Source organism: Musca domestica, unplaced genomic scaffold, assembly GCF_030504385.1.
Source record: "Musca domestica strain aabys unplaced genomic scaffold, Musca_domestica.polishedcontigs.V.1.1 25, whole genome shotgun sequence".
Taxonomy (NCBI): domain Eukaryota; kingdom Metazoa; phylum Arthropoda; class Insecta; order Diptera; family Muscidae; genus Musca; species Musca domestica.
The window spans coordinates 9,127,071-9,138,537 of NW_026712277.1; the positions used below are offsets into that span (position 1 = coordinate 9,127,071).

The 11,467-nt window shown below is 34.9% G+C and overlaps 1 pseudogene; it reads left to right on the plus strand.

The window, feature by feature from the left end:
• Positions 1-8,945: 8,945 nt before the first annotated feature.
• Positions 8,946-11,460, plus strand: LOC131802834 (mucin-2-like; annotated as a pseudogene).
• The last annotated feature ends 7 nt before the right edge of the window (positions 11,461-11,467 follow it).

Consider the following 11,467-nt stretch of genomic DNA (forward strand, 5'->3'; position numbering starts at 1 on the left):
AACGCCTTTTGTGTTTTCGCACTCTAACAATGATGGCAACAGCATAAATGTTTATTGTTATTAATAGCAAACAAAGAGAGGTGATTTAAATCTTTAACATCCTCCGCAGTTATTTATTTATAGTATATACCCGCACAATCATTTACCCATATTAATGTGTCCCAGGCCATTTTAATGATATTTCTGCCCGAGCCAATGGCTAGTTTTATATTTAATGATGATCACTTTTGTTTTGGCCTTTTAACTTTTTTTTCTTTCATCGATGTCAAATGTATACAATGTGACCTCAAAGTACATACAAACATACTACATACATTCATACATAGTCAGCTGATAATGTATGATTAGTTAGCATCATGACTTCACACCGCAGGCCATCTTTAAACTTCGAATCAATACTCACTCTCCATGTGTGTTATATAATAAATCGTGTTGTAAACGACAACAGGAGACCTGTAATAATCGTGATGAGGACAAAAGAAATCATAAAACAAAAAAAAAACAACAAAGTTGCTAGGGTTTTGTAGGTAACTTGAACCTTGGGTAACAAAATACACTCGAAGAAACAAAACAAAGTAATGAACATTACTGCTGAAAACTTAAGGTGAAAATACATAAAACGCTATTTTGACTGGCTTAAGTCATGGGCTGGCTTCTTCGAAAAAAAACAAAGGAGTGTAAGGCACAAACTCGAACTAAGTCAACCTTAAACTCCTTTCTTCAAAGACATAGCAGTGTAAAGATAGGGCAAGACAGAGTCAAAATATGGCAACCCTGTGAAAATGCATCTGTTGTTACGACATCACAGCAAATAGCTACCAATGTTAACTGATTTAAACTGCTAAGGCAATATGCAATTATTGAAAAGGTTTTGGAGTAGAATTTTGAAACCACATTTCAAAACTCAAACTTTTTCAAACTTTTATTTGTCATTTGTTTCTGTAATTGTTTGTTTTTATATTAACATGTCTCTTTCAACGCAAGTGTGTATCATGATAGAATACCGTTAGTCGCACTAACACAGCTGCTGGGACAATGAACTGTCAAACAAATTTCGAATTGAAATTTTTAAATAAAAAATATTTAAATTTGTAAAAGTTGTTGAAAACTGTATATCATTCCAACCTTCGATTTGTGTCGCATAAGAAAACACATGGTAAAATTAAGAAAGTAAAGTCATTTCAAATAAGCATTTCCATCTCTGAATTTTCTGTAATTTACCTTGTCACATTTCACTACATAAAACAGGTCCCCATCTCTGATTTGTGTATGTACAATGGATTTATAAATACAAATTTGACAATGAGATGTCAAATTTATAATTTTTGAAAACATTGTAAACATATGATTGCATGGCTTTACCTCCTTGATTTTACCATGAGAAAACATATACACCTATTTATTTTGAAGAAACATATTAAAAAATTTGACATATCAATGTTCAAAGCGTTGATGCATCTACCTGTATTCTTCTACCATGGTGTGTATAATGAGGTTGTTTACATTAAACTTGATTTATTAAATTTTGTTGTTTTAATTACTAGTTCAATTGTCATTAAGATATAATATAAACTAAGTTCTTAGATAAAGCCTTTTGGTTTTTAATATCGGTGTGTTAGTTCTCAAGAGATTTTATACACACGCAAATAAAATATTCCAGAAATAAACAGAAACCTCAATCAAAATCATCACAACTGACAGCATCTAATAACAGATCAATTAGCATAAGTATTAGCAAATATGTCCATTAGTTCCTTTTTTTTTGAAAAGGAACAAGTTTAAGCTTTTGTTAACAAAGAAAGAACATGGAAATACAAGAATGAGTTATGAGTCATTTTATCTTCACTTCAAGTAATAATAATAATCATTAGCAGAATTGAAGGTGTCTTTTAAAAAGTTAATGTTTCTTTGATAAAAAAAATGTATATAAAAAATAATCCAACTTTTATTGACATCAATAAGTGTGAATGTCATTTTTTATTAGAATTTTTAATTAAAAATGGAATCTAAAGCCTAATAATTAAAAAGATAACTGTCAAGATATTGTATAGAAATCGTGATGAAATCGTGGCCAAGACAAAATATTTGAAAACAGCACACATGTGTTAAGCGAATCGTAAACAATTCTTTGAAACAAGTTTTGCAATAAAAAACAAAAATTATAAATAATTTAATGAAGCAATAATTATAAATAATATTTTTAAGATGAAGATTACACTGGCTGACAGAATAGCGTCACTCGTATGGTTGTTCTTCTTCTTGTCAAAAATATTTTTGTTTTAAAAAATTAATGCCTACCTCATTGACATTCACATTGCATATTGAACTGGTTTAACTCTATCTGAAATGAGCCAAAAATGTTCAGGGTCATTTGCGTTGAACAGTCTATACAGAAAAACAAAAAACAGTCGCCTAAACCATATTTTCCCTAGTTATTTACCCTGTCATTTAGTTCAGGATGATTGCAACCTTGGTAATGTTTACTTTTTTTGGAGTATCAGTTGAACTGTGCAAACAAAGATGATAGCACCATATTTTTGGCAAATATTTTAAGTTTTGTGGCCATATTCTGTTGTGGTTATTTTAACTGGATCTTCTTTAAGTTATTTTTGCGTTTACTTACATTTGGTTTTGCCAAAAAAAACGAGCTGATGGCAATCAATATTTGTGAGTAATTGTGCTTTGTGGTAGATGTTTAATATTCTATTGATATAATTAAACTATCGATAACATGGTTAAATTATTAACCATAAATACTTGAACTAGTAACATCTTAGTGTCACTTAATGTAATCCCACGCTGACATTTGCAGGTGTATTGTTAACCACTAACGGTACTTTGAATCGACTACATGGTCATATAATGGCATTCACTTTTCAAACCACTTATATTTGACGTGTAATCAATGAAAATTTACCATTTCATCCGAACATGTCTAATGTAAACGTAGTCTTGTAATTACAATCCCTTATGGAAGAGGAATACAGTTAATCGCATCGACACAGCTGATGGGACAATGAACTGTCAAACTAATTGTAAAACTGAAAATTTTAAATGAAAATTATTGAAATTTGTAAAAATTATTGAAAAAAGCATATCACAAGAACCTCTAATTGGCTTCGCATAAGAAACATGTAAAAATTGACTTATTTTGAAATATATTTTATAAAATTGGACATATATATGTTCCCAAACGTGTATCTACCTGTATTCTTCTACCATGAAAACCCTTAGCTAGCTGTTTCAACAGGACAATAGATATATCTAACAGTGTTTTCAGCCATGATATATGTCGACACTGGTTAACTTTTGCATTATTTGCCATAAAAAATAAGGAGGTAGAACAGCTTCGTATAACCACAGAAATACAACTGAGGCTCGCTTCCTTTCAAATTTGTATACAACAAGTTGTTTTTATTTATTCAATATTTTTCCTCATTTTTAAAATCAGTTAAACAGCAGAAAAAATTAATGAAATGCCTGGATTTCAAAAATGTATATCAAAAATATGATCTAAACAGTTCTATCTTTCAATTCCAATGCAAACTGGCGAATAGCTTTAATGCGCTTCTCGCAATTTGGTTTTGAAAATATTGCGTTTTTATTTTTTAAAACAAAAACATACTCAAATTGACAGAAGTCGGGCACACTTAAAAAAAATTATAATCAGCTGGTAGCTCTACCTTACCTTTTTATTGTACCAAGCCGTATCGACACAGCTGATGGCAAAATGAGCTGTCAAACCAATTTTGAAATGGAAAATCTTGAATGAAAAAGTATTTAAATTCGTTAAAATGGTTGAAAAATACATATTGTAACAGCCTCCGATTGGCGTCGTATGAGAAAACTTATAAAAATCTACTTATTTTTGAAAAAAAATTGACATATCAATGTTCCCAAGCTTTGACATATCAATGTTCCCAAGCGTTGATGGGTCTACCTGTATTCTTCTACCCTGATTATTTGGTAATATTTTGTGTTTATTCTGAACAGCTGAACATAACAACGCGTTGAAGCGTCCATTCTGTTTCTGCCTTAAGTGACACATTTTATGAAAATATATCATATAATCAATGACAATTTAAGTGACACGTTTTTAATATTAAGCACATTTGTAAGTTGTAATTAAAAATTTTTCTTGGAAAACAAATGACTCGGGTTTTTGTACATTGACGAAAAATGTATCGCGAAAACATTTGAAGTTTGTTGTTTTTGAAAGTACATTTGTCGTCGGCTTTTTTTGTAATAAATATCAACACTTAATAACTTAAAATCCTACTTGGGACAACAATTACTGACCGGTACAATTAAATAAACAAATTTATTATCATATTTATCCATATTTTTGTCAAAAAATGCATAACTTGTCTTTAATACTTAGCGCCAGCTGCAGAGAGAGAGAATGACTCATTTGTTTGAATAAAGGAATATTTTCAGATCACGTATTTGGATCATATGACCATCATTTTTAAATTCCTCTGCATCGGTAGTAATTAGGCAATTACTGCCAATGATTTATGAAATGCAAATGCAAGCTTTATTCGAAAATAAACAAAAAACGAAACACTTTTAATAAAATTTTTTTGGGTTTGATTTATCAAGAGCTATTGCGTTTTTGACATCTATGGGAATTCATTTAAATTCCAAGCACAGCTAAACTCGTATTTTTTATGGAGTTAGTACTGTTGAGCTCATTAAACATTCCTTGTTCTTGGCTAATTGCAAAATAAATTATGATAATTTAATACGAAAAAAAAAATCGGAATATAAAAATGGAAAATGTGTCAACATGTCAATGTTTGTTTATAAACAAAAGAAAACAAATAGATTTCCAACAATGGTTACCATTATAAATGAGGTGAGAAAAGGGAAGAGAAGAGGGTTCACACGTGACAATATTTTACAGGAAACCAATAAAGGGGTCAAGCCACATAAAGTTGGCTTGTGAACATAGTATGTGTGTCACTTTTTTTGGACATAACCGGTAAAAGAGAGAGAGAGAGAGAGTGTGTCGAGAGTGTTCTGGATATTACTGGAGCGAAGTAACCGCAATATTGTCGTAATAGATTAAAAATTAGACACATTTAATGGAATTGCTGTGTTAACCATGATACTCTGCCCTCTCACATATGGCATAAAAGAAATATATATATGCATATAATTATATAGGTAGCTATTTATAAATGTGTAGACAAACACGCTTGCAATTATCTAAATGATTGCCATTATCATAATAGCTCTTGTCTCTGAAATTCAATAATTATGAATCAATAACAAGTTTATTTTGTTATGACCATTGGCAGTGAATTCTCATCGAAAAACGTATATACAGATATACACACATGCATATTAACGCCTGGTCAATGCAAGTTTTGTGTTTTTTTTCGGCTAATTTCAATACTGTATCCACGAGTAGAAAAACCCAAACTGCCAAAAAAAAAAGCAATTCAATCATCACAAACCAACAATATATAATTAATGTGTAGAGATTTTGAATGTGGCATTGTTGGTGTTGTTGTTGTTGTTTGCTTAGTGTTTTGCCATTTCAACGACCTCTAATTTATAAATTTTGCTACTGAAAATGGAAATTTCGTGTTAAATGAAAAAAAAATAGATTAACATACAATAGTTTGCAGGAACAAAACAACAAAACCATATACAATTGTTTATTGGAAAACACTAATAGACACAATTTTAAGCAATAACACATTACATTATTAGAAAGCAATATCGAAGAAAATTTTTCCTTAAAAAGTTACACTCCAAAAAAATATTGAATATTAATTTTCAGTCGTAATGATTATTAGACGATGTGTTCTTAGGTATAATCAGACGGAATGGGTTTTACATATGTGCTGTCACTTTTATTGTCCGTGTGTATTTCCATGTGTATGGCAACATTGTCATTTAACATATGATTCATAATTGTTGCCATCACTCTTGATTACATTATGATTATATTGTATTTTGTTAAAATTATAATATTTTATAGCTGAATTCTTGCCGCAAATCAAATTTTATATATTTTCACACAACCAAGAAAACAGTACCTCTGATTAAATTTAATTTTTCGTTGAAAATAGGGCTCGCTGTGATCGAAAAACGCCTATGCATTTCACAGCTGAAATGTCATGGTAAACAATAAAGGCAGTCGCATCGACACAGCTGCTGGGACAATGAACTGTTAAACCAATTTTAAAATTTTGAATGAAAAATCATAAAGACGTAGTGGCAACGTCTGGCAACACAGCAAGTGTCTGATGTTCTTAAATACAAATAAGTTTAGATTTTTTCGAATTGGTCGCCTTTGGCACATATTATGGCCTTCAAACGGCCAATGAAACCGTCACATGCTGCTCGAATGTTGCTCTGCGGTATTTTGGCCCATTTCCCATTGCTTGAAGTGATTGACACTTTGGTATTTTTTAGTGCCAAGCTTTCCAAAATACTCCAAATACAATAGTCCATCGGATTGGTACCCGGAGACTTTGGTGGCCACTTTCGGCCAAGCGAAGTAACTCTTTAGCTCTTTTGAGTCTATTTTCTTTCGGTTGCGGTGTAAGTTCTTGCACTTTTTTGTATTTCAATGGCTTTACCCCGAGCTCCATTCATTTTTCAATATTTGCCGAATGGAATATTGCGATATGTCAGCTCCCGAGCCATTTTTCGGCCACTGCGATGCGGGTTTCGATCAATTCGCTTCTTTACTTTTCGAACCATTTCTGATGATGTTGCTGTTTTCTTATAGAGGTCAGCCGATGACTTAAACCACTCAAAACAGGGTTTTATGTATTCTCACCTTTAAAGTTTCCATTTCCCGACACGTTTCCAACATTTGTTTGTGTATTTAATTTAGGTTAGGCAATCATATTTTTGTTACAAACCTCATAAAGAAACCCGCTAAACATTTTTACTGTCATATAAGTAACAAATTGTGATTGTTATATTTCTTCTGAAATATTTTTATTTATTGTGTCTCCTTTGACTTGCTTGACTGAATAGATCTCTCGGCTTTGTCATGTAACATTTGTGCCTCGCCATTTCTTTGATGTATTTGATTAAAAGTAATGATCAACCTTTTTCGTTTTTATTTTTAAAAATGTTCATTCATCCATTCATTCAGTTAGCCAAGCCTGTCATAGCTTTTATGCTAATTTATACTACGGAAGATGTCAAAACCGTAGACATTAACGTGTATCCATCAAAATTGATATGCTTCCTCTACAGCAGCATGTTGCCTTCTTTTTTTTTTTTCTTTTCATAATGAGTGGCATTTTTTCAGCCTGAAGAAGCAGAAACGCCGGCAAAAGACAAGGTACACAAGGAAGTCAAGTTCAATGTACATTTCAGTTTTGATACAACAAAAAGATAACAATCAAACAGACACTTCAGTAGGAAATGCCAGCGTTAATAAACAAATACGTGCCAAAATACTAGGTGTGATCACCCTTTAGGGTGTAAAGGCATAATTAAAACCCTGTGTATTTTTTTTTAAATGTAAGTAAAGTAAACTGCCCAAAGTATTAATAAATGTCAGTCATTGGTAATCATTTCCAATAAATGGAATGATGAATGTTATGAATAAATGTTTGCCTTAAGTTTTTCATGTGATACTTTGTAATAAAACAATGACATGGTTGGATGAATTTATTTAAAATGAAATACCGGCAAATAATGTAGTTAAGCCAAGAAAAAACATTTATAGAGGATATCGCTGCAATTTAAATTATGGTCTCATTAATAATTGATGTATCACAAAATCTATCTTGTGGGAACATACTACAACTTGTAACATCTCTGTGTTGCCATATCGTTGTAATGCAATGTTCATACGAAACATGGCGAAACCAAGTTATTAACAGCTTAAGGTGTATGATACGCATTTAAAAGCCTATGAAATGCTAAAAATTGCTTAAAATGTCTATTGTTGTATTGTTTCTATTAACATTCAATGTTTCTTAAGTTAATGGCTTTAAATAATTTCGTTCATTACCCATTTATTTGTGTGCGTCTCCATTTTAATGTTATTACTAGGGGTGATCACCCTTAAGGTAAATGCATAATTTAAAGTTTTTAATTATACGTAAAGTAAACTACCCAAAGTATTAATAAGTGTCAGTCATCGGTAATCATTCCCTAAAAAAAGATATGATGATTGTTAGGAATAAATGTTTGCCTTAAGTATTTCATGGATACTTTATAACACAACAAAGACATGGTTGGATGAATTTATTTAAAATAAAATACCGGCAATAATATCTAAAACATTAATAGAGGGCACCCGTGCAAAACAAGTAAATTACGACCTCATTATAATTGATGTATCACAAATCTATCCCGTGGGAACATACTACAACTTGTAAAATCTCTGTGTTGCCATATCGTTGTAATGCAATGTTCATACGAAACATGGCGAAACCAAGTTATTAACAGCTTAAGGTGTATGATACGCATTAAAAGCCTATTAATGCTAATGGTTAAAATGTCTTTTGTTTAATTGTTTTCTATTAACATTGAATGTGCCTTAATTAATTTAACTTTAATTTTTCTCTCATTACCCATTTATTTTGTGTTGTTCCCCTTTTAATGTTATACCATTTTTTCTTTAATTTCTCAAACTTTACAAAAAAAACTTCGATCATAACGTTAAAATGATTACTTTCTTTGTGTTTCTGTGTTTATCTAACCTTTCGCTATCATTGTTTAAATGTTGTCTTTAACATTTCCTGCTACCTACCTACTACCATACTGACAACTTACTCTTTGTCTTTGTGTGGGTTTGTCACTTCTGTTTTCACAAAAAATGCTCTTTCTCTCAAACCAATAATATTCAAATGTTCCACCCTCCCTCCAACCAAAACAAAAAAACCAAATTCATTTTCAGACACACTTGTACGGCCATTCCCAGCTGATTTGCAACCACCTCTCATCGAGGTCGATGAAAAAACGCCTTCGATAGCTATGGCAATCCGATTGAATCATTAAAACCCATTCGAACGCCCGATGGTCGCAAGGTGATTAGCGCTCAAGTCTGCAATTCGAAATTCCAAATTATGCATCGGGAATCACAGAGCTAAAGAAACCCTCTGATGATTTACTGCCACCATTCATTGGTGAGTTTAGCAATGATTTACAGAAACCAACTATACAAGTGTGAAAGAAAATGTCGACAGCGACGACAGAGACGACGACGATGACAGTAGTAATGCCATAACGCCGTTTGAGTCGAATGCGGCGCATCAAAATGCCTCTATTGTTGTTGGTGATCCCGGTGATCTGTTGCGGATTGAACGGCATGAGCCAAAAGACACGAACACACATATGCACGTTGCGTCACCTCACTCGAATGAGAACACAACACTAATAATCGCACTAACAACAACAACAACAAACCGCATTCAAATCATGGTGTTCACCAACACAAGACGCAATTGGAAAATCCTCATTCACATCATCATCACCATCCTCATCACCACCACCATCATCGAATTCTTCATTACCCCAAAATTCATCAGCATCATCTAGCTCATCTTCTAGCTCTTCACCCACTACCACAACTCCTACTACTACTTCTATCTCTAGTTTATCTCAGCTTTCAGCACCCAAAAATATAGTCCTCCTCTGAGTAGTGGTAACTTCAACTATCCCAATGTACCCAGAGATATATCTATTATCGAACGTATTGCCTCTAAATATCATAATCCCCTTCCCACCCTAGATCCCATTGCCGTCGCTGTTCCGAACGATGACAGCTCGGAAACAACCACATTTACCAGTCCCTCAGACCAGGTTGAAGTGGCAAATGCCATCAGGAGCAGGTTGCGCAAACGGCGCCCGATAGTAATGGACTCTTCCAGGGATTACCGCAGTATATAATTGACCTGAATGATCCGGATATTGGTGGTCCGGTGGAGTATACTCCAAGCGAGGGCAATGGATTGAGTGTTATTGCCTGGATTTGTTGCCGCCATCAAAGGAAGATCCAGCTGTCATAAATGATGTTGACAAGCGGAAATTCAGTTCCCAGCTAAGTACTAGTCAAACCAGTTTTGTCTCCAAAACTAGTCAGCCTTTTGGAAGTACCAGGTAGTGCATATTATTCGAGCAGTACAACAACTCCTAGAACAACAACAACTACTACTACCACAACTACCCGGCGCCCAACGACAACAACGACTCGTCGTCCAACTACCACCACCAGGAGAACTACACCCAGAACCACAACGACCACTACCAGGCGACCAACAACAACTACTACCACCACCACCACTACCAACAACACCTGAACCCGATACCTCGGAATTCCTAAGATTGGAGGGGTGACTCCTACACTTTGCCCGAATGGTTGGCCGACATTGACGATCCAGACTTAGATGTGGCTGTAGCCTATGTTCCACCTGAAGACCTTAGCCAGTACAATGACACCATTGCCCGAGACATTTTACCTCCCCTAGAACCCTATACAGATCTGAATGTTTTGAATTTAACACCACCACCGATGTGGCATCTGCCTACACTACCACCAGCGTGACACCCCGGACTACAACTCCCAGACCAACAACCACTAGCACGACACGAAGAACCACTACCACAACAACCCGAAGAACGACAACAACTCCCAGGCCAACAACTGTCAGAACCACAACCACGCCAAGGACTACAACTACACGTTCAAGCTCTCAACCGCACTGGGTTCGGGCCAAACCCACAACATCGAGCACATCTCGCCCTCAAGTTCATTCAATCATTTCACCTCCTTTTCGAGTCACATTTAAATCACCCACCAGCACTTCATTCAATGGACGCACGACCACTGCACCCCGTACTACCACTACCAGCACCACCACCACTGCTAAGCCAAAACCACAGTAAATAGCTCCTTTAATCGACCTCTTTTCAATACAGACAAAATCAGCAGCAGCGAAGAGGCCACTAGCAAGCCCTCAAATCCCTTCTTCAGTGGTAGTTATAATCCTCAGCCCTTCTCCAAGGCACCGACCACAACTACAACAAGAAGAACTACCACAACAACCACCACGACCACAACACCCTCACCCCTGGATGTGAATCCGTTTGACAACCATTCCCCCATGGTTAGCTGAATTCGACTATGCCGACCTCGGTCCCGGTGTCCCCTTCGTCTACGATCCCAACGATGAGGAAATGTCCGTTGACGATGACATTTCACCACCCTCAACATCTTCTCCCACCTCGAACTCCCCCAATGCACTGCCAAGTTTCTCTTCTACCACCACTTCTCTAACCTCAGCTTCTTCTATTCCATCTAAAGTAACCATTCCACTACCATCCATTGCTAGCGACCGATTGATAATACGTTAACGCAACCGCATAATGTGTTCGTACCGCCACCGCCTGCCCAAGGGGAGGAGGAGGTCGAAGCAAATGATAGCAAAACGACCTCAACAAGTTTTACCACAAATTTTGCAGCCCGTTTTGAAACGCCAGC